Here is a 25731-nt window from a genome sequence, read left to right on the forward strand (position 1 = left end):
TGTCATGGGGATATCCCTCTGCCCCCACTGTTCCCTGCACTGGCCCTGCTCCAGTTCCCTGTGGTGATGCCACAAGTTATATGCTGGAGCTCGGACCCTGTAGCACACTGGTTATGGCGCCAGCCACATACCCCAGGCTGTTGGGTTCAAACCGGCCTGGGCCAGCTAAACAACAATGACAACTGCAACAAAACAAAACAAAAATAGCTAGGCGTTGTGGTGGACACCTCTAGTCCCAACTCAGGAGGCTGAGGTAAGAGAATACCTTAAGCCCCAGAGTTTGAGGTTGCTGTGAGCTGTGATGCTACGGCACTCTACCAAGGGCAACACAGTGGAACTCTGTCTCAAAAAAAAAAAAAAGGAATGTGCTGGAAGAGGGGCTGAGGCTGGCGCTCAAACGTGGCTGCCCTCTGCAGCCCAGGACGGCCAGGAAGATGAAGCTGGGCCTGGAGATGAGCTGACTACATAGGGCTTGGGCTCTCTAGTGCACCATCCCCTACAGGCCTCCTCAGTGGGGAGGCCTCCTTTCCACCAGCCAGAGCCTCCTCCGGTCTGTGGCTCTGATCCATCCTTAACCTTAACCTCCTCTGCCTTGGCCAAATCCACGCCCTCAGCAGCACCATGGGTGAGGAGACTTCAGAGAACATAGAGGGGCTGTGATAATGGCAGTCTCTTCCCAAAGGGGCCACATGGAAACCCTGGGCTGCCTGTGTCCCTGGAAAGAACAGCACCTCAGGAGGGGAGACAAACAGGAAGGGAGGGGACGGCTTCCACCAGGGCTGGGAGGGAGGGGAACCAGGCCAGGCCAAGCCTTTGGTTTGAATCCACTTAGGAAAATTGACTTTCCAATGCTAAATGCCAACCGATCAGGTGGCTGGGGACAAACTGTGGGGGGCCTGTCCTCCTCTGTTCACTGCTCCAGAAAAAACTGAATTAAGCTGTGGGGGTGCACATGTCTGCCCAGCCCCTCAAGCCAGAGAGCCTGACTGGAGCAGAGGGTGAGGGAGGTGTCGCAACAAGCTTGATGGCCACTAGCATCGTGCACTTGTTCCCAATCTAGGAAGCCACTCTTGGCCCTAGGAAGTCCTCGTACAGGCTGAAGGGCCAAGGGGACCTCCTGTCTTCCAAGAGCAGAATGAGCATGCCTGACCGTGTTTTCTCTTTGTGAACTAGGAGACCCTGCTAAGATGGGGCAGCTCAGAGAGAAAATGCATAAATTATCACCGGCTCTGGGCTTCCGGCTTACGGAGTGTGTGTGGGAGAGCTAGACAGACCTGGGAGGGAAGGGGAAGCCAGCAAGGTGGGGTGACTCCAACCCCCTCTAGCATGTTCTGTGTGCCCTTAATGCTTACTTTATTTCATCTCTGAAGAGGGGAGGGAAGTGAGCACCTTTCCCTCTCTGTGGGCTGCTCCATGGAGGGGGCCTGGCACAGAGTAAGTATGTCTTGTGGCACCAAAATAACTAATGCTTACCTAGCATCAGGTGCTATGTTTTCAGTACTTTAAATGATATTTAATTCTCGCAACAATCCTGTAAGGTATGTCCTATGGGTCATGGATGAGCTCAGAGGGATGAAGCAACTTTATCCAAGGTCACACAGCAAGAGGCAGAGCCAAGGTTCAAACGTGAGAAACAGACTTCAGTTTTTGGGATGTTGCCCCAGACGCCACAGTGCTCTCACAATGTAGCTCTAACATTGTGGGTGTATTCACACCAGAGAGTCTTAACAGCAGCAACACGCTGGCCAGGGCGCGCCCATCAAAGGGCTGGCAAGGCTGGGACTGTCCTTCTCATTTCAAAGGGAGGAAGCTGGAGACCATCCAAATGGGGCCAGTGAGTTGCCCGGGGCCCCCTGTTAGTGGGCAGCTAACCTGGGATGGCAGTGAGGATTCCTGAGGCCAGGCCAGGGCCCACCCAACACCCACCTCCCTCTGCCAGGTAGGGAGACAATGTTCTTCGCGGGCAAACTGACAATCTCCTAAGGTCTGGGGCTTGGGGAGCTACGGAAGATGGCCTGGGGGGAAGATTATAGGCCTGGGGGCTGGACACTGGTTTCTAGTGGCCTGAGAGCTGGTCACTATATCTACCATGAGTTAACCTCTGTGACCTCCCCACGAGGACAGGCAGCTCTGGGAGCACAGGAGGGAGCTGCGAGGGCATCTGGGCAGCAGAGAACTGCCAGGCTCCAGGTCTACCTCCCCCCCACCCCCAGCCTCTTGCCTGTCTCAGCCTCAAGGTGATGAAGCCATTTCAGGCCTCAGACTCAGACCAGGTCTTCACTAGCCCTTTGCTGGCCTCGGGCAGCTTGTCTATGAAGTGGGGGGAACAGGCCTTCCATGAGGGAGGGCAATAGCCACAAGAGAAGGGACATGGGAGCCGGTAGGAGCACATAGTGCGCCCTCTCCTTCTAACCACGCCTCCCGCTCCTTCTAACCACGCCTTCTAACCACGCCTCCGCTAGGCCCCAGGTGGTGGCTGCCCCTGTGCTCTGAGGCGCTGCAGGCTGCATTTATGACTTGTTTTATAACCCTAATGCAGCTAATTTATAAAGCAGGCGCAGACATGACTGAGGAGAGCAAACATTAGACATCCATTAGTGCTGCGGACCTGTGTCCGCAGTCCTGCCGCCCCTCCCTCCCCGCCTTGCCGCTTGTCTCAGGCCTGGCACAGAGATCCGTCTCTGGCCTGGGCGGGGACTTCAGCTGAGCACCCCCTCGGTGCACCCTGCGTGTTCCCACACCCCAGGCACCCTGGAGGCAGACACGGCCAGGAGACAAGGACAAAGAATCAGAGGCTGACCTGAGATTCCTGCCTAGAGGGGCCACGGGTGGGCCGTGTACAAGCCGGCACTGAATAGGTGCACAGAGAACGGAATTAACTGAAGGACTGCGTGCGGGCACTGGGGCCTGTGGACAGCTGAGCCCCTGGCCCCTGCCCTCTCTTCTTGCTCTGGCTGGGGCCCAGTGGGTGAGGGAGTCTTGGCCAGGAGGCCCTGTGGGTGCCAGCTTGGAGGGAGAATACCCAGCTCTTGGGGTTCCTGGATGTGTAATCTGCCAAGCTCTGCTCAGAGGGTATTTCATATGAACTCAGTGAGCCCCATGATAACCCTAGAGAGAGATGCCCAAACCATTCTGTTCTTTAGTGTCCCACTAATTTTGTCATGGTGTCCCAAGGCCAAAAATAAATTCCTAATAGGAACTTACTAAGTAATTAGATCCAAATAGCTTCATAAGTCTTTACATCCTAAAAGCTTAGAGTCAATGGAAAGAAGAAAGAATATTTTTATCCCATTCCTAAACAGCCACCATGACTTACTAATGGGGATGTGTGCACCCACTGGGCGCTGTGCAACTTCTCAAACTTTGGAATCAGAGTGGACACCATCACCCTTACTGTTTGTTGTGTGGCATTCCTGAATGCTATAATCCCAGCTTCACAAAGATATGGTGCCAGATAAAGGAAAGTAGAGTGATATGGTGTTGAAACAGTGAGTACCGTGAGTTAGTAGTTGGTGTGATGTCTGACAGCTGTCCAGTATTGCTGTGTTCCTTTTGAAGATTTAAAATATCCCACAGTGGCCCCTGTGAGTCTGTTGTGGCATCCTGGGGTAACGCTGCACACAGTTTGGAAACCACAGCCCTTGCATTTAGATACTATTTTTATCCCCATACTGCAGACAAGGAAACAGAGACCAAAAGTGTTTACATAACTGGCACAGGGCTATGACACTAGTAAGTAGCAGAGCGAGGGGAGGTTATCTGATGCTAGAATCTGTCTTCTGAACTCTCTGAACTGGAAATTAGCATTTATGTACACCCTGTACCAGGTAGCTTCCAGCATTTCGTATTATTTATTCCTATCTTCCCATTTTATAGATGAAACACGGGGCATCAAGGTACATGAAGGGTCACCTAGCCAAGGGGGAGCAAGCCAGCCTTGAAGCCATATTTCTTGGCCCCCTGCCACCCTGGCTGCCCTAGAGCTGTCCTTTTTTGGCTCCATCTTTATAGATGAGGAACACCTGAGAAGGGCTCCCCAGATGGCCACATCCAGATGGATCTCCTGCTGCAGGAAAATTTCTCACATGTAGTGTTTTTTTTTTGAATAGTAGAACTCATTTGGGCCCAAGTTATACAAAATGTAACCTACCGTTAAAGCCATACAAGAATGATATGAAGGATACAAGATAGCCATACAAGCTTTCTCAGGATGAAGGTAAGAAAGAGGAGTCACCCCTACACAGACATAACTACAACACAAACTGAAGTCAGGAGGCCTGGGTTTGCATTCCAGCGGGGGGCTAAGGCACCCCATGACCTTTCCTCCCTGAGGCCTTGGAGTTCCCACTGCAAAATGAGAGGGTTGGCATGAAGAAGTCAGTTTAACACTTTCAGATTTTAAACCCCCTGATCATGTGTGAAAGTGTCCTTCTGAGTCAAGTTTTTCTTCATAAAGTACGTGTGCTTATAGTAGGGTTACCTTTTTAGCCATTTGGTATTCCTGGCTCAAAAAGTCAGGACATGCTAGGAGCAGTGAAGGCCAAGGTGGGCGGATCATCTCAGGGTAGGAGTTTGAGGTTGCAGTGAACTATGATGATTCCACTGCACTCTAGCCTGGGTGACAGAGCAAAATTCTGTCTCAACCCTCCCTCCACCCTCGCCCCTCTCCTGGCACACAGTAGTCTGAGGCAGAGCATGAGTGGAGCCCAGGGAAGGAGGAGAGGGACCAACACAGTGCTGGGCTCTCCCAACCATGCCCCAGCTCACCCCATCCCAGGGCTTTGACCAAAATGACCACCAGCATCTCTGGATGGAACCTCCCATGGGTGCCATTCAAACTCTTACTTCTAATTTGTCTTTACCTGCCTATATGAGGACTCCATGGACGTTACTTGGAGAGCCATTTCATCTCCTTGGACATTGCCCATCTAACCTCAACTCACATACCTGCAGGGATGGCGAACTCACCACTGCTTTTCTTAACCAGGCTCTCATTTGGACAGACCTAACAGTTAGTAAAGGCTTCCTCACATTCAGCTGCAATTTGCTACTGAGGTTCCAGCCACTGCTAAAACTTTTAACATCTGAGGTCACACCCAACAGTGTGCTTCTTCTTTCCTGTGATGGCTTCCCAGTCTCCAGAGGCTGCAGCTTGCCCTTCTTGGCCTTCTTATCTTTCTTTCAAATATTCTCTAAGACACAATTTTGCATCCCTCACCTCTATCCTGGCTTCCTTATGGACAGGTTCTATCTTGCCACAACCCACTTAAAATGTGGGGAGGTGAGGTGCCCAGAGTGGGGTCTAGCAGGTGCCTTCCTGCTTCTGGTGAGTATATTTTGAGCCAGGCAGCTTAAAGGCTGCTTTGCAGTTTTGGCAGCTACTTCTAGAGGGCAGGGAACATACCACACCCTTCTTGGTGTCCCCCACTGGCATCCAGGACAGGGTACCTGTTTGGGAGGGAAGTGGAGCTTACAGGACAGCAGGCCCTGTGCCCATCTGTAGGCCTTCCAGAAGGGAAGAGGAAGCAGCTTAGACACTACTGAGTGGGATTTTTGCCACCATTCCTGGGGGAGCCAAGAGGGGTTCTGCAACCCTTACTGTGACTCTGAGGCTGGGGCCCATGTCGGACGGGTGTGCGGCAGAGCCGGCTGCCCCAGAGCCAGCAAACATGGCTCAAATCCTCACTCTGCACCAGGAGACCTTGGGAAGCTTGTTCTACCTTATAAAGCCTCAGTTTCCCAACCTATAAAAAAGGAGATAGCAGTTCCTGCTCTGTCAACTTCAAGATATTATTTTGAGGATCCACTGAGCAAACAGGTGTAAATACGCATATACTTGATTAACTGGGCAGCACATGTGCCAGGAAGTGGCGGTAGGCAGGAATGTTCTCCAGCCGAACTGTGTGTGGGAGCTCTGAGTCCCCACACTGGCTGATCCCCTGGCCTAGTGTGGCCTGAGCCCCAGGAGACCAGAAGCATGGCAAGTCGATGCTCAGATGGCCTGGGGCCCCTGGAGCACGCATTTCTACAGCTCAGAGAGGGGAAGTGACTAACACAACACCACACAGCAAACTAACAGCCAAGGCAGATCAGAGGCCAGAGAAACAGCATAGCCATGGCAGGGCTGCAGGCAAAGGCCTGGGCTCACAGGCACTCATTACCATCTTGTCTCAGCTGGGTCCGCCTCTAATCAGCCTTGCTGCCCAGGCCAGAGACCTCATCAGGAGGCTGCAGTGGTCTGGTAGGGGGGCCTTGACACCCCCACCACTGGCTTTTGTCCCTAGACCTGGGACTCCCAGGCTCAACCCTGCTGTGGGCACCTGAAGCTGAACGGGGCTGTCTCCAGGGCTGACTGGAGCAGGACTGGGAGGGGGTAGGGGTGCAGCAGGAGGTGAGGACAGAGAACCACCCCACACTGGGCACATTTATCATCAGCAATCACAATCTTTCTCTAGCCCCTGGACACTGGCTAATTCTCACCAGACTTGATCTCCCACTGCATGGAAAATCTCTTCCATTCACCGCCTGGCTGATGTGCTCAGTGGGGAGTGGGGGGAGCTAGGGGAGAGGAGCCCATTTATTATTATGTTTTAAAAACACACAGCTCCACATGGATGGACCCCTCCCTGGACACAAAGCTCTTCCTCCATCTGGCCCTGGCTCCTCACGGCTGTGGGGTTCAGGCTGGGCCCCCCTCAGAGGTGGTCACAATGGCCGTTACTGATGACAAATGGGGCTGGTGAGCTTGGGGGACGCCGAGTCATTCCTAACAAAGGCGGCCCCTCACATAGCCCTTTTCCCACACCCTCTGCACCCATCTGTGCTTGTGACATCATTTCCTGCACTGGCCATAGGAAGTGGCTTTGCCAAGCTGGCCAGCGGGACAGGAGCTTGCAGCCCAAAGCGGGTGTCTGGCTGCTCCTGTGAAGTGTCTCCTCTTGAAGACTGAGGGGCTCGTGAAGGAGTTGAGGTGGCTGGAGACAAGGCCCAGGGAAGGCACTGAGCTCTGGAACAGAGCCCAGCCCCATCTTATTGCTTACAAAGTGAGGAAGGACACTACAGTCACTGGGTTACAGGTCTCCCTTGACTCACAGTGGCACTTGGAAGGCTGCATGCCACACCCACAGGCCTGGGCCTCTCCTCCAGACCCTTCCTCTGGCCACTGGGCTCCTTTGGACTGGACCTGGGTCCTTCCTGGGCTAATTGTTTGGCTCCCATACCAATTCCCAGGTCTGATGGTGTCATTGTGCCTGGAGGCTGGGGCCCTGAGAAGGGAGCATTCTACTCCCCCTTCGTCTCCCAGACAAGGAGCACAAATCCCTCTCATCCATCTTACTCCACGTAATAACCACACACCCAGCACGCGCTTAAAAACCTGTGTGCTTTAATTTGATAACACACATCATCAACAATGCAACAGCCCTGCAAAGTTGTCCTCCCATTTTATGGATAAAGAAACTGAGGCTCGGAGAAGTGAAAGGACGTGTTCAAGGTCACAGCTACCAAGAATCACAGAGTCACGATGGCTCTGAGGGACTGGCAGGGGCAAGTACTTTCTTGTCTTCTTAGGAATTTACTAGTTCACTGGACGGGAGAGGTCTCAGCTTTCTAATCCTAGCATTTGGCCTCCCTTTTTCTGTGGCCTGGAAGCCCAGTCAGTGACAGATGACTGATCCCTATTCACACTCACACCAGCAAGCCCACACATGCTCCACTGAGCCCGCACATGTACAACTGACTCCCCTGGATACCCTGAGAGCTGGAACAGTAGCTCCTTTCTTAGGACTTTCTCTGTCAATGCTATTGTCCCCTCTAAGGCACTGGCAGTCTCCCACCTGTGACACAGGCCTTTGGGGGATATACTATTTTATTTGGTCACCTCTCCCCCATCCAGACTTGGGATGGGGTGAGTTTCAGTTATAATCTCAGACTCCACCAAACGGCATTTGTTCATGTCCCCTTGGGGGTGGTCACCTGATGCCTCCCCACTCAGCACTCAGCTCCCGAGGCTGGATGGACCCAAATGTGGGTAAACCTTCAAGACATGCCCACCACCCCCACGCGCCAACCCAGGCCTTCAGCTGGGCCCTTCCTCAGTGTGTTCCCTACCTTTCACTTTGCAGCAGGTGACTTTGTAAAATACAAACCACTCCCTCTAGTGCCTGCACCCTCCAGGAGCTTTTCTTTGCATTTAGAAGAAAGAACTCCCACAGAACCCTCAAACTTCAGATGCTCACCCATCTTTCACTGGGCTTCAAGCTGCCCAGGTGTGTTTCCTGTCCTTGAGATGTGCCCTGCTTATTCCCATCCCAGGGCCGGGGTTGGTCTCTCTTTCTGGAATGTTACACACTGCCCCATCACCCCCTCCACCCACCACATTCTCTGGGCTGACTCTGCCATTGAGACCTTAGCTCAAATGCTACCTTCCCACTGAGCCCTCCTCCCCAGCGAGCTCTTCCTTGACCACCCAAAGTAAACCATCATCCTCTCCCCTCCCCATGCTGTTTCCACACTGTCCTGCTTTTCTTCCTGCAGCGCTCATCTCCGTCTGGAATTACCCTCTTCATGTATGTGTTTGATTATTTGCTGTCTTGTCTCTGGATAGGTCTGCTGTCTAGAAGGCAAGGTCCTTGAGGGCCTGGAAAGCTTGTTCGTTTTTGTAGCCAGGCTACAGAAACAGGACTTTCTTCAGCATACAGCCTCTCTATAAACACTTGGGCTGGCAGGTGGGGGTGGGGGGGCAGCCAGAAGGAGTGGACATGGTTTGGGCTGACCTGGACCATTGGAGCATACCCCTTGGGAAATCCCATCCTGCAAGACGCCACCAACTGACGGAACTTCAGAAACCATCTAATCACTACCCTCTAGGGTAGAGATCAGAGAGGGTGTGGCCTAGCTTTGGATCACACAGCAGCTGAGCCACAGAGCCAGAAAGAGAAACTGGGCACTAGACTCCCATGGTGGGGGGAACTTCATTCTACAAAATCCTTCTTTTCCTTCTAATGAAAGCTTTTCTTTTTTTGGCCATTTCTGATTGCAAAGGTAATACCATCACCGTGTAAACAATCTAGAACAAAAAAGATAAAAATAAAAATCACCCCATTCCTATTCCAAGGTGAATTAACACTGGAAGATGATCCTCTCTGACTTGCTTAGATGTGTGAATATTTAGTTACTTCAGTGGGGTCTTAACATATGCAGTTGTATTTCCTATGTTCTCTTTTCAAGGCTATTAAAAGAGGACTTCTAAGCCACCGGCAGACTGCACTGGACTTCTCTCTCCATCCCCCAGTCACATAAGTCAGATAGGCTTGCTCCCGGGGCTGCTGCTCCCTTTGTGTGTTTGAAGTTGCTGGAGAGGCTTCTGGGTGCAGAGTTAGCATGGGGGCCAATCCAGTAATGCCATCGGGCTGGCTCTGCATGTCTGGGTGCTGAGCAGAAAAATGACCAGTGTCCTGCCACTTTCCCTTGGAAATGGCATAATACCCAGAAGTATGCCCTGTGGCCTAGGGGCTGCTGAGACGAGGCCAGAGACCAGGGCCAAGCCTGTTCTTAAAGCACCCGGGCCACACGGATTTCCTCTACCTTCCTCAGCACCATGCTCTAGGCCCGAACACCCTTCCTTGCAAAGGGGAAGCAACTGCCAAACACATTGCCAATTGGAAAATTTGTCGTGATCCTTGCTTGCTGCTATCAGCTCTGTCACTAGGAAGCAGCTCAGTCTTGCGGCTACAGAGGCCTCAGAATCGAGTTCGCTTCCATTCCAGATGGGGACCCCTGGGTCAGGCAATGACGGTCCAAGGGCATACAACCAGTCTGCGGCTGCAGCACCCCTCCTATTTTGGCATTGCACTGGTATAAAGACAGTCACGGAAGGGAGAGGGACAAAGGGGTGCCCAGACTTTGTCCTTTGCCAGTCTGTGAAATGAGACATGGCAAGAAGGGGAGGCAGATGGGAGGGAGGAGCAAGGAGGGGAGGGGAGGACAAGGCGGCCCCTGAGAGCACCCAGCAGTGGGCTGAGGGAACAGACCCTGGACTCTTCTGTACCTGGAAGCCACTTGGGTTCTTGCTCAGTCCCCAGGGTTGAAGGAGGAAGGCAGCTCCATGGGCCTGCTTCCCCAAGGCCAGAACTGGGGCAAAGGCTCTGTGGGCCCTAGAGCAGGCCTCTTAGGCACAGGCTCTCAGGGACACCCAGGGGACCTGAGGCAGGGAGCAACTTGCCTGAGGTCACAGAACAGCTAGGAGGCAAAGCTAGGGCTGGAATGTGGACCTCCTGGCATGCAGCCCAGTGCTTCTGTCTGCCTCTTTGGTCCAGTAGTGGGAAGACCCTGGTCCTAGGTTTGGGTGAGCAGCTGAGCTGTTGGCTGGTGGTGATGTGGGAAGGTGAGTGGCTATTGCAAGGGAGGCGGATAATGGGCAGGGCCTTGTGTCCATTCACCCACTCATCAAACACCTCCTGAGGACCTGCTCTTCACCATGCCTGTGGTGGGGCCCCGAGAGCAGTGACCAAGCTTTAGTCCCACCAATGGGAAGCTCACAGCCAAGGTTTAAGGTTAGAACCCAGACCTCTTGACTCTCAGATGAGTGCTCAGCCGTGTCCTGCAGTAATGTAACGTCCATCTGCCTGCCGACCCACCATCAGTGCAGAAATAAATCTACAGCCTCGTCTGCAGCTCCATCTGCCTCAGGCAGGGAGCCAGCCTACTCCCTCTAGGAAGAAAGCTTTGACTACTTCTACCTGAACCATTCTCCAGGATCCTGTAATCCCATGCACTTCTTGGACTGAAATGTGCTGGTGCTGTCACTAACTCACAGGTGACCTTGGAGAAGCCACTTCCCTCAAGTCCTCAATTTTCCCTTCTGAGAAATGGGTCCATTTTACTTGCTTTGTCCGCCAGGGCTGCTGTTAACACCAAAGTCAGAAGTACAAAAATATTTTGCCAGCTGGCAGCCCTGCATATCAGCTAATTTCTATTACAGTAATCCCCTTTATCTGCTAGAGGTACTTCTCAAGAACCCCAGTGGGTACCTGAAAATTCAAATAGTACCGAACCCCTATGTATTTTTTTGAACTGATAACCAAGACAGCTCCTAAGCGGCTACCAGGAGGTCACTTCATACAGTGTGGACATGCTGAACAAAGGGATGATTCATGTCCTGGGCAGGATGGAGCCAGACTGTGTGAGATTTCATCATGCTATTCAGAATGGTGCACAATTTAAAACTTATGAATTGTTGACTTCGGGAATTTTCCACTCTTATTTTTGGACCCAGGTTGACCACGGGTAACTGAAATGATAGAAAGCAAAACCGCGGATGAGGGGGACTACAGAACCACTTCTCTGTGAGAAGCTGTGGGCAGGTATTCCAGAGCTGGCAGGGACACTGGCTAACACCTTGGCCAACAGCTCTGGGGTTTTCCTCCAGCTTTGAGGTGCAGGCCCCCTCTCCTGACCCCTTCCCTGCCTCGGCCTTCTAACTACTGCTCTGGCCCACTCTGTGATGACATAGCACTACAAAAGGCTGATGCAAGCTGGAAGGAGGGAATGAAACAGACTCGCGTGGGGCGGATGGAGCCCGTCTCCAGCCCCGGGGGACGCCCGGCCCTGCCCCTGCCTGCCTGTTTGCGTCTGCTGATGTAATCACCAGGCCTCCTTGGCTCAGGGAGCGGCCTGCCCCCCTCATCCTCTCAGTGAGGAGCCAGAGGAAGTGTGCAAGGGCCGGAGGGCAGGCGAGCATCCACCAGGGACACCACCAGAGGGCTTTCGTCCAGAGAGGCTCCTGGACCCAGGAAGGGCAGAGGGCAGCAGAGCCTGGAAACCTGCACAGGGTTACCTGCGGAGCAGGCACTCGGAAGTAAGAAGGCCTGCTTCAAACCCAGTTCTGCCACCATTTACTCAGGCAGCTGTCCTGAGCTGGCTCCCCTCGGAGAAGAAGGGATCTCATAAAATGAACCTAGTCCAAAACAGGCGTGCAGTTTGCCAGCTCCCTTCCATGGATTTCTTGAGGGTGGGGGATACAGAAGTCTGAGAGGGGGGAAAAAGATGGAAGTGTGGCTCAATGGAAGGAAATGCGAGAACAATCTTGGGCTGGCCACCAGTTCAGTGGGTGACTCTGGGCCATCTGCCTTACCCCTAGGGGCATCAGTCTATTTATCTGTGTAGTGGGCACAACATCACTATACCCACTCCACAGAGCTGTGAAAGTGTGACGTGACTCTAAAGTGTGCGGAGGGCTGGGGTGACTGGGGGACAGCCAGGAGACAGGTGGCATGGTGCCTCACCAGGAGCCTGGCCAAGCTGCGCAGGCTCTTCCTAAGCAGTGGCTGTGAGGAGAAGGTAGGGCCTGGCAGCTGTGCTCTCTGCCCAGCCCGGCCCCAGGGCCTCTCTGTAGGGAGGAAGGCAGAGGAGAGTAGCAATGGCTCTCCTGAGGCTTCTAAGGAGCCATCAAAAACATGTGGGTGGAGGGGAGAACAGTGAAGACATGCTCCTGGAAGGTGCTAGTCCACCTGCATGCCACAAAGGATGCCACGAGTCCAGGGTCTGAAATCAGCACATCACCAGGCTATAATTCCCAAAGCTAGTTTCCCCAAAGATGCCTTTTTTTTTTTTTTTCTGTGAGAGAGGGGAAGAGAAAAGTCTCTTCTTTCACTGACATCAAGAGCTCCTGGAAGACAGGGAGCTCCTGCTGGAGGGGACAGGCCAGGTGGGGGGGAGATGTCTGTCTCGGCTGTCCCTATCCCCATTGCCTAGGTGGCTGGACTTTGTTAACTGGTCCCCCTGTCCTGCCAGGTTGCCCTGGAGAAGCTTCACTCCAGCTAGGATGAACAGGCTTCCCTGGCCACAAAGATCCACGTTTCTTCCCTTTACCTCTTCAGTGCTAGCAGGTAACACAGATGATCAGTAACAGCTGCCATTTATAGCTCTAACTGGCTCCCAGGCTCCACACCAAGTATTTTGCATACATTGTCTTAGCTGAATCCTCCCAACTACCCTTTCAGGCAAGTACTTGTACCATCATCCCCATTTTGCAGGTGAGGAAAACTCAGGTACAGAAAGGTTGAGTTATTTGCCCAAGGTCACAGAGCAGGGTTGTTAGCATTTGAATCTGGGTTCTCTGACTCTAAGCCCACCCTCCTTAACCTCTGTGCCAGTGGGACTCAAACCGTGGCATGCACCAGGATCACCCGAAGTGCTGGCAGCAACCTGCCCCCAGGATCTGAATCAGCAGGTGTCGGGTGGGCTTTGAGAATGTACCTTTCCAACAAGACTCTCAGTGCCCTGCCAGTCCGTGGCCCTACACTCTCTGGCCTCCTGATGAAAATATCAAACACAGCATGGACGATGGTGCTTAACATAGGTCAGCTCCCTTTTCCTTGGCATGTCTATGATTCCGCTGGAGACTGTTCAAAAGGACCTGAAGGAATGACACGGCAGCCCGGTGCTGGGCTTTAGCTGCCTGAGTCTGAATTGGACCTGGCGTGTGGTAATAACGATACTGACGGCCATCCCCATGTTCCCCATTACTTATCCTCTCTGGGCCTCCATTTCCTTATCTGCAAAATGGGAGAACACTGTTTCTAGTAAGGATTAAACATGCTAATACACAACGTGAGCTTAGAGCAGTGCCTGGCACATCAAAGGGGCTTAATGAATATAAAGCACATTTTAAAATGATTACCATCATTAATATCTATATCACCTACATTATTTCATTTAATCACTGCAACATGTTGATACTAACATGAGGTTGGTAACAATGGCCACCTCTATTGTAACCCAAGTTGCCCAAAGTCAGAGATTACTAAGTGGCAGAGGAAAGATTCTAAGCAGGAATCAGGGGTAGCAAAGCGAAGGCCACCCTGGCCGACTGCTGTGGAAAGGATGAAGAGTTACTTCTTACTTGTATTTCCTGCAGTTCCTTCCAGTTCAACACCCTCTCTATCCCCTTTAGCTCAGAGTACAACCAATGTCACTGGTGAAGGGAGAATGTCTCAATGAAAGGAATCAGACTGTGTCAACCATGAACACTTGGTGACCTTGGGCAGCTAGACTACCTCCCTATCCATCTGTCCTCTGGCACCTCATGGGGCACCCTTGAGGTTCAAGGGCTGCTTAGCCTTGGCTGGCCCTGTGCCTAGGCGAGGAGATGGTCACTTGCTTCTTCTGAGGGCTCCTGCCCCCAAATCCCTTAGGATCCCAAGTTCAAAACAATGGAGGCTTCAGGTTGCCCTTGATGTAAAGGTTTAGTAGGTGGCTAATTTTAGCTGAGAAACACTCAGCATTTTCCCAGCCACCGTCACTACCGCACTCCGTGCTGGACAAATGGCCTTGGTTTTCCTCTCGGATTGTTCTTGGCTGGGGCCTGGGGGCTGACTCTAGCTCCGGACAATTCTCTTTGTGTCTGTTTCCGGGTGGCTCTTAATAACTCAGAGAAGGAGAGAGAATGGTCTGGAGCTCCCTGGTCCCCACCCCCTGCCCTAGCTGCAGGCCCCCCAAGCTTTATACAGCCAGGGGCATCCTGAAAATCTGCATCTGAACAGGACTTGCAGGTCTCCCCCTGTCCTCAGGGTTGAGGCAGAGAGGGAGGGCTTGTGGCCAGAAGGGGCCTCCCTTTGGGAAGATGGAGAAGCTGAGGCCCAGAAAGCGTCTGGTATGACTGGCCTGAGATCACACAGCACTCCAGCAGACTCACAGTCCAATGATTTTGGGTGCCATGGAGGAGAAATCCCTCTGCTTTCCCCACTTCCTGGGCGTGGGACACAGGAACTTGTTGAAGGCTCAGGCTGCAAGCCTTCCGTGGAGACATCTGGAATGCTGTCCCCTCACCCCCTACTTGCTAAACTCTGTCCCTTCTTCAGGTCTCACCTTAAAGGTCACTTGCTCAGAATGCCCAGTCCTGAGCGCACCCCTCCTCAGCCCTGGTTCCTCCTCCGGCATTTCTTTTCCTTATTACACTCATCACCTTCTCACATTATATGCTCATTGTGTATTTCCTTGTTTAATGCCTGGGCCTCCACTAAAACCTGGGGTCCCCGGAGCAGACAGTAATAGTAATACATTTAACCACCTGTGTGGGTACCAAACAGTCTAACAGGGCTCTAGGGAAGGGTCTGGGACCCCTGCTGTGCCAGGTGAGTGACTGGAGCAACCAGTGTGCCCAAGGCTTGGGACAGTGGCCATTGACAACAATGTGGACATCTTCAGATGTTGTCACCAGTGGGATGGCCTTACTGTGTTTTCTGCCTAAACACCATCCTTGGCCGATGGCACTTGTTTGCCTACTGCCCCATCCCCAATGCCACCTGGCGTGCAGTAGATGCTTAGCAAATGCTTCTTCTGTGATGAATGAACCTCCCGGGTGGGCTTCTCTGGGTCCCCTTCTCCCTGAGGAAGTGGCCTCCGTTCAATTCATGCCCCACCCTTCTCATAGATGGCTCTGAAGCAAGAGAACTGAGGAGCCATAGGGAAGGACACCTAAGGCCCAGGGCAGCCATCCCCCCAGAGAACAGTTTGTTGTCCTCAGCACCCCCAGCTCTGCCTCCATTTCCCTGCCAGCTCAGGGTCCCTCCCTGCCTCCACAGGCCTCCTCTGTGGTCTGCCCCCTCCCAGTCACCCCAGCCGGGACCCAGCACGCTATAATTAGAGTCCTCCTTCCAGGCTCCGGTAATGAGGGGGTATTGGGTGCCAGCTATAATTACAGCCTGGTTAAAACGAACAGGAGCCACCTCCAAGCCAAATTACAAAGTCTGCAGCCGGACTCCCTCCTGCCCCACTCCCTTTTTATGGGTTGGTTAAAGGGAGGGACCCGCAGTTTATGGAGAAGCCAGCTCAGGCTGGGGCTGCGGTCTCAAGAGAACTGAGAGCTAACAGTCTGGGCCTGTGCTGCTTTGAAACTATCCTCCCACCTCCCTCTACCCTGCCCCCCTGCCGAAATTCCCATCCAAAGCCAAGGTCAGAACAGACAAAGAAGTCAACAGAGGCTTCTCTTCTAGACCTTCCATCAGAGCCCCCACCTGAGGGCTGCGCCATCTATACCAGGCCTGGGGTCACATGGGCACAGCAACCCCATAGACAGGCACCATCATCCCTATTTTACTAACAACGTTCAGTGCTTAAAATAACTTGCCCTCAGTCACACAGCCAGCAAAAGGCAGGCCAACACAGGGGAAGATTCTAGAGCACAGGTACCCTCCATGTGGTGCACTTGCTGCACTGGGCAGAGGGAGCGGCACAAGGGAGGGCTCAGTTAATCCCGAGGATGACATGGTTTGCAAGTTGAGGCATGAGAGGTGTAGCTGAGTCCTTCTCCCCCTTTAAGAGATGAAGAAATTGAGGTTCAGATTTCCACTGACATCTCAGGATCCACCAAGGCAGAGCCAGCATATGGGAGGCCTTTTCCTTCCCAGCCTGGGCTCTGCCAGCCTCAGAAATCTCAGGAAGTTGCAGTGTTCAGGGCTGTGGAGAAAATCTACTCCATACACAGAGCCTGGCTCATCTTGAAACTGTGGCAGGCACACTTGTCAATCGTGGCGCATCTGGACAGGGCCTCAGATTCCTCAGCACAGGACTGTACTCATCCACAACCAACCAAGTGACAAAGAAGAGACCCACCCTTCTGGATCTGATTAGTTCCTGCCCATCTGCTTTGAACCCAGGGGGAAAACAGGGTCCAGAGAGCTGGGACAACTTGCCCAAATGAGTGGCTCTTACTCCTTAACTACCGGGCTATAAGTACTGCCAACCTACCACCCCACAGTCCAGCCCTGGGCTTGCTGAGTAGGACAGACTCAGGCTTACCCATCGCTATTCAGGCTGCAGTGCTAAACAGCTGGCTGCCCTGACCAGAAGATGGCTTTCACTCGTAAGAGACTGTGAAAACACAGGCTCACTCACCAGCAGGGGTGTCTAGGTGCAAAAGTGGTAACCTCTCTGTACAGCTGCCTGCCCTCCCCTTCCTGGGCCTCTTAGCTGGGCTCTCCTCCCAGCCCAGAAACCTGGCCCCAGCCACCCACTGCCCACTTGCCACGATTGGCTGGTGATGACTCAGTCTCCTTGGTGCCTCCTCCTGTCTTCTGCCCCCGACATCCCCCTGTTCTCAGAAGGCTCTTCAATAGTACCTTTGATCTCAGCTTGAGGCTCTTTTTTTTCTTTTTGAGACAGAGTCTCAAGCTGTCACCCTGGGTAGAGTGCCGTGGCATCACAGCTCACAGCAACCTCAAACTCTTGGGCTTAGGTGATTCTCTTGCCTCAGCCTCCCAAGTAGCTGGGACTACAGGCACCCATTGCAATGCCTGGCTATTTTTTGGTTGCAGTTGTCATTGTTGCTTAGCAGACCTGGTTCCAACCCGCCACCCTAGGTGTATGTGGCCGGTGCCCTTGACTGAGCTATGGGCGCCACCCTTGTCTTTAAGCTCTTTGAAAAGGACAGCCTGCTGTCTTCAGCAAGGGAGTGAGAAGGAGCTGGTTTTAAGAGGACAGCGACCAGAACAAGGTGAGCAAGACCCTGATGCTCCCTAACCTCACCTGGATGACCCAAGCTCTTGAGCCCAGAGGCTCTCAGAGAACTGCTGAGATTTTGGGAGGTGCCTGCCTCACCCAGCAATGCTGGGCCTGGACTGGAGGGCATTTTCAGAAGGACACATTAATTAGGAAACAGGGCAGCCTGACAGTGGGACATGGGCCACACCTGGTGCTGCCCAAGACCTCTGCACTCCCAGGCCAACCTGCCCCTCTCAACTCCACCCACTGCCAGCTCCTCCCTGGGGCTGCAGGGAGGGGTGGCCCCTGGGTACCCCTGTGTGCCTCCCCTGTCCTGAGGCTCATGGTGAGGAAGGCAGGATTTCTCAGGTGTGGCTTCTCAAGATGAGTTCTGGATCCAGGCATGGAAACGGGTGCTGGAGACGGTTGGCAAAAATGGCTCTCTGGGCAGGAGGTAGGAGCATTGGCTACAGAAGGGAATGGGCGCCAGGATCTCCGTCCCTGACCCTTTGTGCCCCCTACCCCTTTCCACCAGAAGGGACAATGATAAAGGTGCTGCCTGGCAGTCAGGGTGTGTCTGACAACGTCTGGGCAATGTCCCCAATAGACAGTGTTCTTCCACACCCAAGATGAGCTGGCCTTAGCTGTCAGGAGACGGCTGAAGGGCCCCTGAGGCCCTCAGTAAGTTGGGTAGGAACCAAGGCCATTACCCTTGCTAAGCCTGCCTGTGGTTGAGGCACTGTGCTCCACCCTTCTCCCTGTGTGGCCCTGGCCAAGTCACAGATCTCTGTGCCCTAATTTCCTCCTCTATACAATGGGGTGATCCACATACATCTCCCAGGCCTGTTGTTAAGGTAAACAAAGTCACCTATGTGAGCGTAACCGGCACAGGGTCTGACTGGGCCTCAACAAACTCATGCTGAACTTGGTTTAGGGTCAAGTGCTCCCCAAACACTATAAATTGTACAATTCTACACCAGCCTATATCACCTCCCTGAGCCTCAGTTTCTTAATTTTTAATGGGTAAACAGTACATTCTGGCTATGGATGCAAAAACACTTTATAAAGGGCTTTCCAAGTCTGTTTTATTGTTTTGGTTTTTGAGACAGGGTCTCATTCTGTTATCCAGGCTAGAGTGCTGTGGCACCGTCATACCTCTTTGCAACCTCAAACTTCTGGGTTCAAGTAATCCTCCTGCCTCAGCCTCCCATTTAGCTGGGACTATAGCCATGGACCCCCATGCCTGGCTAATTTTTTTATTTTTTTGTAGAGATAGTGGTCTTGATGTTGCTCAGGCTAGTCTTGGACTCCTGGCCTCAAGCAATCCTCCCACCTTAGCCTCGCAGGGTGCTAAGATTACAAGTGTCTAAGCCACCACACCCGGCCTCATTATTACGCTTCTGATTAACTGCTAAACTCCACCTCCCTCTGCTCTGCCTGTGAGGCACTCTGAGAGACCCTAGTGACATCTGGATCACATGGCCCCAGATCGGTTGCCCACCCTGAGGCTCAGGTCTTCCCTTGTTATCTACCTGCTGCTTTCTATATAGGAAGATGACTGGATGGTCCTTGGGCAGGGAGGAGTGACAGGGGTTGGGAGGCTTACTTCTATGGGGAGAGGATCTTTATCTATCAGGGGCTCTTCTGCTGGACTGGGAATCAACAGCAAGGGAAAAGGCAATTTGGGGTGGGCTAGGGACCTTGGTGACCCTGGGGGCATGTGGACATGGGTAGCAGCAAGGAACCTCCTCCTTGGTTCCTCCTGCCCCTGGCTCTGAAGAACCCCTGAAGGCTTGCTTGGGATGCCCCAAGCTGTGCAAACTTGGGCAAGTCTCTTCCGCTCTGTGGACCTCCTTCCTCTAAAAGGAGACTATCCAAGTACATGGCTTATCCTGCTGCTCTCAGATGCTCTGGAGTGGAGGTTCCAGGACAGGTACAAGGGAGCCGGGCCCTCCACACAGTTTAGAAAGAGGTCAGGCTTCCTGGAGGAGCAACAGGGCTGGGTTTGGATGGGCACAGGGTGGTCCCTGGACTCTCAAGAAACAAGAATAGTTGGGACCACTGGGTCTTTACCCCAAGATCCCTGACCAGCAGGCCCTCTCCTCCTGTCTTAGGCTTGGTTGCAATGCAGAGATTCCTCCAGCCTAGGATGAAAAGTGGGGGCCCTGCCTCTACCTTGCCCTGGCCTGGGCTCAGGGCACCCCAGCAGACTCTAGGGAGTGAAAAAACCTAGCTTTCAGGGGAAAGGGCCCAACACACACAGGACAGAATCTCAGCATCAACAACTGTAGGGCTTCAGGCAGGTGATTTTGCCTCCCTGGCCTTGGTTTCTTTACTTGTAGAATGGGCTAACAGTCCCTCCCCTAGAGGATAAGGGGGAGAAATAAGTGTGATTGCCTAAGCTGGGCACTTGACATGACTTAAACTCTCAATAATGGTTCCCAGTTAAAGTATTTTTCTTAGGCAAGGTGCTACAAGTCTCTGGCCTCTGTTTTCTCACCTGTCAAGTGGGTTTCAGAACATTGCCTGCCTCCAAGAGCTGACATATATGAAAGGGCTTCAGCATAGGCCTGGCACCTATGCGTAGCAGACCTTTGAGGTGTTTGTGGAAGCTGCTGAGGTCAGGTGACCTGGCAGAGCTCTCGGCACACCTGGCCACAGCCTGCCCTGGTTCTAGGGAGGGGACAAAGCCTCTTTGCTGTGCAACAGGTGTGGGTTGTTTCCTCACTCCTTCTTGTTGTCAGGCCCCAGATGGCTGCTGGGCCCCCAGCCAGGGGCAACACCTTCCAAACCCACATGGCACCTCCGAAGGCACCTGGTGTGAGGAGGAGGGAGCTCACCACCCAGCCAGGGATGCCTTCCTGCCCGGGCCTAGGAGGGGAGCCAGGAGCCTGGGAAGGCACCCATTTCACAGCTGGGATATATGCCTGAGGCACTAGTGACCTATGTCACTGGTCTCACTTGGAAGAGTAAGGAGCCAAGAGAGGTGCCAGAGGTCCTTGGACCTCTGAACTGAAGGCAATGTCTCTTTTCAGCCTCTCAAGCCCAAACTTCCCAAATCACTCTCTCTTTGGTACCTTCCAACTAGCCTTTTAAGAGGGCATCACATCCCATCTAATAGGTGAGGATGCTGCGGCCCAGAGAGATGAGTGGTGGGTGGTGCTGGCTGAGGTGTCAATGTTACAGAGCAAAGTGAGGTCAGGGTGCAGCTGATTCCTCTTTGGATCGCCCCTCAGTGCCTAGCAGCCTTACGAAGCACCTGCTGCTTAACAGAGGGAACCCACTGGGGTTGGGGGTTCTCCTTAACCTGTCCTGCTGGATGGTCTCTGGGTTCCACTGCTGTGGCTGTCTCAATCTCCTCCTTTGCAAGCTTCTTTAACCCCTGGACCCTGACTGCCCTTCCAAACCCACATTCCCTGCTTTGCCTCTCATTCCTTCTCTGCCCTTTGCGAGGTCTTGCTCTGCACTCTACACCACACTGGCTGGGGTGTTCTTGGGACATCCCAGGAAGCCAGGGAGCTTGTGATCTTGTCTCAGCTCAGTCACCGACATGCTATGTGACCTTGGACGAGTCCCTGACCATCTCTGGGCCCCTGCTTTCCCATCTGTCATGGGGTGGGAAGTGGTTAGGTAAGAAGCTTGGATGTTCTATGAATATCGAACCCCCACCCCAAATTCACAGGCTGGTGTGCTGCTTGGCATCTGGGGCCTTGGGCTCCTGGCACCCCTCTCTGCTCCCTGCTGGTACCCTGGAGAAGCTGTTCTGAGGACTGGGCTGCCAGGCGGTGCCACTCTCTGTATCCCCGAGTCCCCACCTGGGCTCCATCTGCTCTCTCAGTGCCGTCTGTGCCTCTGTCTCTGGCCTCTGCCCAAGTTCCCTCTGTTCCCTATCCTATCCTTGCCTTGAGGCGATGGTGGCTGCCCCTGCCACTGGAGCCGGTGTCTGGCAGAATTATTCCCCTCCATGCAAGCGTCCATTAGTCAGTAAGTACTCTAGGCCCAGGCAGGGCAGCATAAATCACCGTGGCTCTCTCCCAGCCTGGCCACCACGTGCTGAGAGCTCTGCTGGCTAAGCTGAGGCTCCCTTCCTGGAGGAACTGGGGCCATGGCTGGAGTGGTTGTGTGAATGGCAGCGGTGTGGGGGGTACAGCAGGCACACAGCCACTCATTTGGTCACATCTAGGGTATGACATTGTGACAGCAGCACCCCAGCTCCCTGCACAGTGTCACGTGGAGATTCCTCAACGAAGAGGTCCTGATAGGAACCTTACCTGAGACTTACCTGAGTCTCCTTAACTGTAAAACAGGAGATCATACCAAGCTCATAGAGTTCACGGGAGGATCTTTCAACAAAAAATGCCAGCACAGAGACTGCCAGAGGGTATACAATCACACACGGCCCCACTGTGGGGCTCAGAGCAGGGAGTGTGGCCTGCTTGCCCATGTTGAAAGCCACATCTTTTACACCATATTCTTCCCTTTTGCAGTTGGATAGGGATGGCTCTTTTGCTTTGGATGCAAGCTGCCACAGGCAAAATAAATCCCAGCTGAGCTTCCAGAAGGGTGAGAATTCAGCCCGGGCTGGCGGAGTGCAGGAGCTTTTGGCTTCCTCAGTGAACAAAGTTTGGTTGAGAAAATTAAATGAGATCACAGGGGTGATATTAAAAGAGCAAATTGCTTTAAAGGGCTTCCACTCATTCCAGATCTGACTGCAGATGGATGGTGCTAATTACAAATGAGGAGTGGCCTCTGCCGTGAAGCCAGTCCCTAAGGGTCCCCAGGGTTTCTAAGTTAGGGACTCTGGAAGTGAGAACCCTGAGCTCCTGCTGTGTCCAGTCCCCCCAGAATTAGTGGGATCTGGTGACATCTGAAAGTCTGGGCTGTCGGGGAAATACTTTCTACCACCCCATGGGCCCATGAACATCTGCCGGGACTTCTGAGAATAACTTTTGCTTCAAATCCACAAAGCAATCTGTCATCTTGAATAAATGAGGGTTTGTCTTTTTACCTAGAATTCCACTTTTGGGAATTCCACTGTGGGAAGCTCTCCCACAGAACTCAACCAAGCCACAAGCATGGAGATGTTCACTGTAGTGTTATCTACCAGAGTAAAAGATCCCACAAAGGGCAAAATGGTTGAGTAATTTAAAGTATATCCCCAATGTGGATTGTTCTCAGGTATTAATGGTGCTAATTATGAAGCCTATGTAATTATGCAAGAAAGGTCCATGGAACACTGCTAAGTAAGGAGGCCACAGCATGGAATGAAACATCTTAAGTATACAATTATACCATAAAACCAACCTGGGCATGAGCCTGAAAGAGAACATACTAATACATGCATGTAAGTACTAGTTAGGTCTGGGTGGGATTATGGGTGACTATTTTTTAGACTGGACTATTTTCTGGACTGTATAAATCAGGGGTGTCCAACCTGCTTGTGGGCTACATGCTAATTTTGTGAGGACATTTTTGCATATCTGTTGGTGTTGGATATCACAAAAAAGTACACATGGACCGTTTTTTTGCCAACTAGCTTTCGTTAGTGTTTATGTATTTAATGTGTGGCTCAGGACAACTCTTAGTTTTCCAATGTGCTGTGAAGAAAAATAAGGTTGGACACCTCTAGTCCCTGGAGCCAGATTTATTGGGAAGAAGAATGTTGTTTCTAAGGGCCCCAGGCTGCTGTTCTGGAAGCAGAGCAAATTGTCTAGGCTCATGGTGTGCATAAAAACCTCAGGTCTGGAGCTTGTGGGGGCCAGGGTGGCCATCCACCCTGCTCTGGTGCACCTGTTACCACAGGAAGGCCTCTCTGGGGATGCCCCATTGTTCTCTGGCCAGGAGGAAGGTGGGGGGCAGGGAAAAAGGCTGGTTCCAAAGCCAGGAAATAAATCTCCACCCCCCATAACCCAGCCTCTCCATTCAGGCCAGCTTATTGATGCGGACCCAGGGGGCCTGGAGACAGGGAGCCGCCTTCCCAGGACTCGTGAGAAAATCTCCCCACGCCAGGCCCACACTGTCCTGTAGGCTCTGGGGGCCCATCCAGAGGCTTCCTCTGGCTGTTTCCTGGCATTGTCAGCCCCATGCCCCCCACGGCGGCAGGACGCCAGGCGCCCATGGTCCCAGAGCCATCTTGCCGTCCTCCTGATCACCAGGGAACATCCGGGTCCAGACTTTGGGATGGGTGGTGGGTAAAAGATCCATGGGCCTTTTTGGATCTGACATTCTGTGAAGGGAGGAGACCCCTGTCAGCACTAGGATATCACTGCCCCCCATGCTAGGTGTAGGAAGCGTGGGCATTTTCATATAACTTACATTAATGTGCAAAACCGCCTGCTATGGAAGAAAGAGTACCGAAGCCACAGCCAGACCGTAGAATCCAGCACCAGCAATACTAACTCGATGTGACCTTGAACAGATTTCTGTCCTCTCTAGGCATCAGTTTCTCCATCTGCTGAATGGGGAACTGGACTGCTGGTCTGTAAGTCTGGACCTGGCTAGGGGATTGATGCAGCCGACATGATATGGTGGGCAGGACACATCTGGAGCCGGGAGGGGGCCCCTGGGACCAGTCCCCCAAGTGATCCTCACCTTGGGTAGATATTCCCTGGACGCCTCCTAACACGCATCCTTTTCCAGCTATTCTAGCCTCCCGGGCATGTGACCTCCACTGATCACGGGTGCAGTGCCCAGCTCTCAACCCTAGACTGTGGAGCTCCCTGCAGAAGCCAGCATCTTCTGATACCCTAGAAATGCTTTCAGCCAGGTGCTAAAGAGCTTGGCAGGCCCCCAGGGAGCCCTGGGCTGTCCTGGGACTGAGTGGAGTCAGCACACGTATCCACATGCACACCCACTGCCACTGCAGCCCGCACGACAATGGTGGGGAGCAGTGACATGAGACTGCCACGCTGCACGCCTTCCCTGCACGCCTGCCCACCTGCTATGGGTATTTCCGGGGCAAAAGAAGAGGAGCAGGAGGCAGAAAGAAATCCTCATTTCTGGGGAGCTCTGCCGTTGCTGTTCCTTGCATCAGGATCTCTTGGGCATGGTGTCGGGGGAAGGGGAGGATACAAAACTCCGGATCCATCCACTCTAGTGTCTGAGCCTTGCTGGGTGTCCAGCATGGCAAAGATCAGGATGTAGGGGAAGGAGGGAGCCTCCTTTAACGGCAGGGGCGTGACACTTCAAATTCTCAGTGCTGGGGAGGGCTGGGCCTTTGGGGGTCCCTGAGGCTGGAGTCTGCAGTGAGAAGGGTGAAGAGCAGAGGGTACAGGCCCAGGGTCGGGTCCAGCTGCTGGGGGAGGGGGTTGGGGGAGGGGTTACAGGTCTGAGCTGCGAAGAAGCAAAGAGCTAAAAGGGACAGGGTGGGAAATGCCCTTACAGCCTGGGGTCCTGGGACTCGTGCTCTGCCTTCTTTTTCCCCTCCTGTGCCTTGAGTTCTCCAAATAAAACCCTTTCCCCTCCGCCCTAACCCCCAATCTCCTCCCTTCCCCTAGCCACCTACTCCCCTGGGAAGAACAGATGGCCAGGATGGGTCGGGTCCTGGGTGTCTCCAGAGCACCCTCAGTCATTTCCTCTCCGCTCTCTGGAATGTACTTTACTGCACCCAAAGCCTTCCCACTACCCACGGGGTTGGGGGGTTGCTGTTTAATGAGGCAAGTCCCCAGGAAGGGCTTTGGTCTGGGCAAGTCACTGTCCCTCTCTGAGCCTGTTTCCTTCACTCCAAGATCAGATGAAGCAATGGACATGACAGTGTGGCACAGTACCTGGCACATAATAAAAGCTGAAAAACTGCTTGGCAGCAACCTCCTGAGCCTAGGTTTCCTCTTTCGCCCAGTGCAATGCCAGCCCTGCCTTCACAGGCGACTGTGAGATGAGAGAGATCCGAGGGCTGAAAGCACTCTGTAACTGGCGAGGGCAGTGAAGCTGAGGGCACGGCTCTGCGGCACTCAGGCTGGGACACTTGGCAGGTTGGGCACTTGGCTCTGTCCTAAGCCACAAAAGGGAGCCACCTTCTCCAGCCCAGTGTTCTATCACAGTTTCTGCTGCCCCAGGCCTAAAGTCAGCCCATTTAACAGATGAAAAAACTGAGGCCCAGAGGCCAACAGATCAGCCAAGAGTCACACAGTGAATGTGCAACTCTAAAGAGATTAGACCTAGAATGATAAAACTCTGAAGAGATTTCTAACACTTCCCTCTTCCTCCTTTTTAAAACACAAACATTTGGAAAAATACTGTAAATATATACAC

General features: G+C 53.0%; 1 protein-coding gene across 2 annotated transcripts in view; it reads right to left on the bottom strand.

Annotated features, from left to right (window-relative positions):
- The window catches only part of UNC5B (unc-5 netrin receptor B), an 84285-nt gene that overhangs the window by 20696 nt on the left and 37858 nt on the right, over window positions 1–25731 (bottom strand). The gene's annotated exons all lie outside the window — the stretch shown is intronic.

The sequence above is a fragment of the Nycticebus coucang genome, chromosome 3, assembly GCF_027406575.1.
Source record: "Nycticebus coucang isolate mNycCou1 chromosome 3, mNycCou1.pri, whole genome shotgun sequence".
Classification (NCBI taxonomy): domain Eukaryota; kingdom Metazoa; phylum Chordata; class Mammalia; order Primates; family Lorisidae; genus Nycticebus; species Nycticebus coucang.